The following is a 4,980-nucleotide window of genomic DNA, read 5'->3' as shown; positions in this document are numbered from 1 at the left end:
AAACGGGAAATGGAACGAAAAGCTGACAGTGGTCACTCGCAGGATATTACACTGAAAGGAAAACGTTCTGCGAAGCGATCAACAAGCAACAATTGTGAGTGCCTCGTGTCCAAAGAATTATAGAGCAACGCAGCGCCTCGTTTTGCGTGGATCCAATGCACGATGTGTGACGCGTAGACTCACAAAAAGTGCGCCCATGTATTGTACTTCAAATTTTCCGAGTGCAAGGACTCATTTTTGTTGGACTTGACAAAATGTCTCGTTTTGCCCGACCTTACGTCTCGTTGTGCCCCGTGGGTCTTTTTATATATTTGATGAGTATTCGTATTCATAGTTGTGATGTTGCAAGGTTTGTTAGTTTTTCTGACCGCTTACTTAAGATGCCGAGGAAGGCTCCTGTACAACGTTTTCGGGTTTTGAAATAAAAGAGTACAAAACAGTGTGACTTTGCAAATTTTTGTCTCGTTTTGCCCCGCTCTACCCAGTAGCTCAGCGAGTAGCAAATAACATTTCCGCTTTGCTTACTGTGATGCGGCCCTCATTGGGAAATTCCTTCGATCGCACGGTAATGCCGCAACAGATGGCGCGATCCGCCACCAATTCAAAGTCTTATACATCCATCCGTAGTCATCTAAGCACTAGGGGTTTAAGGACAGCGGAGAAAAAGTGAACTACAGGCATTAGGCGGGAAGAAATAACAAAACGGAGGTTACCCGATTGGTGGTTAAAATACCGGCAGGGGTGAAATTTCTCCGTGTGATAAATAAATAAATAAAAAAAAGACTGGTGTGTCATGGGAAGTATGTCGTTGTGAGGCTGACGAGCATGAGAATGCGATGCGAGGGGGTCCGATAAAGCTATCGCGCAGAGCACCTAAAGGCGAAGCTTCACAGTACTCCAATTTTTTATTGTTATTTTGCTCAGCTGCTTGAAATCTTGTGACCTTGCTGACCTTTTTAGCAGTCGGAGCCTACAGCGTTTACATTGTTCCACCAATGCCTTTCATACATCCTTCTTGCCATCCGCCATTGGACAGTGGAATGGAATACCTGAGGCGATTGTAAGTGAGCGTGATCCAAATAAATTCAAAACCCAGCTTTTATCTTATTTTCTTCCTTAGTTGCACTTTTGAGTACTACCTCTGCACGTGATGTATTCCTTTTTTCTTAATTGTTGAACCTTTTGCATGAAAAACAGTATTCCCGCTTTCCCCTTTTTCATATAGCTCGATGGCCAAAATGCATATATGACTGTTCACTCTTTCGTTTTATAATGCTTTTTTTTTTAAATCATGTTTGCCTTCTTCACTGCTATATTCCAAATGTTCCTACTGTTTGTGATTTTGCTTTTTTTTTGCTCCCCCCTTGTGTAACGCCCGGCCTAGGTGTCCTTAAGATTACTGCAACTTTCCCGAACCAATAGTGAGTTTCCTGACACAGAACGCCAGGTTTCCTTCTGGGTGGCATGCTGAGTACCGTCGTATCAAAATGCGCATGTTATAAAAGCGAATAATTGAGGGACCAGGGGCGAAAAAGAAAGGCTTAGCAACCTTAGGAATGCCAGGAACCAAAATTTATTAAAGCAATGCTCTTATTTCACGAGGCAACAATAATGACGTTTTAGAGCGCACCTCTTTGGGACCCGTTCCTGCATTTCGCGTCGCCTTCACCGTTGTCCCTCGTAAACAGCTCCAGCCGAGGCAGCGCGTGCTCCTGCCGCCACCGTTGGCCGCTGAGTGTACCCTCCGCATCTTCCTGCGTGGCAGTGATTGTGTTCTCCGGTAAATTAATGAAGCAATCAATCAATCAATATCAGGTTGCCGAAACGCCGGCTTGCTATCGGCGGATCACGGTGGGTGCATCCCAAGTTGAAACGCAGAATCACGTTGACTTAACTCGCTAGCGGCATCAGCGGCATCACTCGGTCGCTGCAATCTCTTCACCGCGCAACGTTCCTATATGGGCCCACACGCTGCCCCCTGCGGCTTCCCGACAGCTCTCTTCGCTCCTCCTCCAATGTCACCCCTAAGCGGCGGCAATCAGATCGCCGGATCGGTGGTGGCAGATCTCGATATGTGCACCGCCCGAGCCGAAACACACAGCTGCCGCCGTTCTCCACTGCGAACCACCTGCCTAAAAGCTGTCTGTAATAGTATATCCATGTCCTGCTCGAAATATTTGCCTCAATTCATCGAAAAGCTGAAGCAGCTCAAATTTTGCACTAGGAAGTAACATAATGGTCGACATTTTTTTTTTGGTATAGAGCAACCGTATACATCCCAGAACAGATAGGGAAATATGAAATGCCATAACAGAGGCGCACTATTCTTGAAACACTTCGAAGCGTAGGGGAGTGCGAGTTCGGAGGGCGACCTATAGAAACGGCCGCAAACATAACTTACCGGAACATTTTTGGCGTTTTGCAGAGGACCAGAAGAGGTGACTGGTCGTTAAATATTGGCTAGAGTTAAAAACATATGTGACAAAATATACTACGTCATTCTGAAGAAAATATATTTTTTAAATGCCGCCAACATATTTGTTATCAACCCGTGCATACTGCTGACAGACTAGTTATCCACTGGGTGTTTTCCGAATTCTGCCACCTGCACTGAATATGCACTGATTTGCTCAATAAGAATGGTCGTTCAATGTTTGCAGTTTAGGGAAAATACATTCAAAAAGCAGTTTTTAGACGTCAGGACAAAGAAACGAGATAGAACGACCCAGTGCAGTGCAGGTACGTTTATCATGCTGTGTGAGGACTGGCTTCAGCGTAAAAGCTTGTATCATTTGAATGGCAGTAATTATGAGGGAACGTAGCCTGCGCGGCAGCATGTCGGGCATGTTTGTTGGTACTCTCCGAAACGGGAAAATTATTTTGCTAACTTTTCCTTGCATGTGTTTCTACGAGCCGTTCTCGCGTGTATCCCCATATATATTTTTCAGAGTTTTAAAAGCCCTCCGCATCGGTTATTAGGTTTTCTAGTTTAACAATGTGTTCTACGATGTTCATAGTTACTCTGTACAGGATGACGACATCATAGGGACAGTGTGATGTCAGAAAACTGCTTTGAAATCAGTATAAGAGCAGCGCAGTTTAACGAGACACACGAGAAAGGAGACACACACACGGGCGCTGAAAGAAGGTGTGCTTACACATAGGCAGAGGACGAAACAGGCTGTCCAGAAACTACAGAAGCATTCCTGATTCACCACGAAAAAGCTGAATGTGTAAGCACACCTTTTATCTCCTTGTCGAAGAAATAATCTGATTTCCGGGATGGCGCGGCGGTTTCATAGTCACTTTCATGTATATATATAAGGCTTTCCTTTCGCTGGTCATGCATTTTAATCAGATTTTAACGCTTTATTTTGGTGTATTTTTTCTGGATTTAGTTTTTCCAACGTGACTACGCTTTTACCAACCTTTTCCGGCCATGTTTGCGTCCTTTTTTTTCTTCTCTTTTATCTTTTGACTTGACTACACTGATCACTGGCGTTCGCACAGCGTTCCTTGTTGTTCCCCTTTCCCTGTTACCTATTTCAACGTACTGCATCAAAATAAAGATCTCAGTTGTTACTCAGCACCTGTGGGTGTGCCTCCTTTCTCGTGTGTCTCGTTAAACTGCGCTGCTCTTATACTGATATGCAATACCATCTAGCCCGTCGCGTCGCTCTTGTGCTTTGAACTCTTTCGTTTGGATGTATTTCTATGGGCGCAAAGCCTTCTTTTCACCCCACGTTGGCCCAACCTGACGATAGTAGCGCCACCGCCTGTTACTTACGCCACAGATCGGTATTTGTCTATAGACCAGCACCGTGTTTACAAACAAAGGAGGCGCTCGTTGCGCTGCAGCCGACTCAGGGTGAAAAGTAGGGCTAGCGCCCATAGGAATCCTTTGAACCGAAAGGTTCCAAACAGTTTTATCATTTCACGTGGCAGCTGTGATGTCGTTATTCGGTACAAAGCAGCTATGAACATCGTAGAACAGATCATGAAAGTATGAAATCTCATCACAGTGGCGAAGTATTTTTAAAACACCGCGAAACGTATGGGGGTGCGAGTTGGGAGGGTGACCCGTAAAAACGCATGTAAACACAACTTACCGCCACATTTTTCTCGTTTCGCAGAGCACCAGAAGTTGTAGCCGGTCGTTAAACGTTGGCCAGCACTTTGATGAAATGTGTGACAAAGTATGCTGGGTCATTTCGGAGGCAATCTACTTTTAAAACTCCCCGAATGATCTGTATTGTGAATCCGGACACCGCCAAAAAGAAAACTGGGTGTAGTGAATCGCACAGTTTTGTTTATAATCTGATATGGTGCCGCATGGGTAAGCTAGCTTGATAATACTGTCACTCAAGTGATACAGCCTAGAAATAATTACATTTAAAGAGCAGCTGTCAAACGCCATACGACAGTATTGTTACGTGGAAGATCTACAGTGCGAAAGCTGTCCGCACAACTAACGTTGATGGCAGCACCGATTCAGCGTCGTCGTCTTCTCGGAGTCTGTTGCACTTCTTTGTCCTCATCACGAACAGCGAATACAGCTAAGTAACACTACCCCCCCCCCCCCCCCCACCCCGCGGGAAAAGAACAGTCCCAGTGCGGTCTATGTTAGCGAAATAGAACGTTGATAATAGGGCTTCAGACGGGACACATGCACTATTTCGGAGGTTGGCGCTGTGGACGGGCACTTCGGAAACACAGATTCAACTTCGTAGGTGACGTTGGTCACGGGGCGCAAAATACGGAAGGGCCTGTGTAACGGGGCAAACGTTTTTCACATAAGCCCACTCGACGGCACGGAAGACACAGCAAGACGAGAGATCCCGGAGTGTAGTGGACATCACGGTGGCGACGGTCGTAACGGAACTTTTGGGAGTCTTGGTATGCAGAGAGGCTGGCATGAGCTATCTGGCGGGCATCATGAGCGCGGCAGACGGCATCACTGGCGTAAGTACAGGTGGCGTC

This window comes from Amblyomma maculatum, chromosome 2, assembly GCF_055883805.1.
Source record: "Amblyomma maculatum isolate TAMU_Amacu chromosome 2, ASM5588380v1, whole genome shotgun sequence".
NCBI classification, from domain to species: Eukaryota; Metazoa; Arthropoda; class Arachnida; order Ixodida; family Ixodidae; genus Amblyomma; species Amblyomma maculatum.
This window is presented reverse-complemented; position numbering follows the sequence as displayed.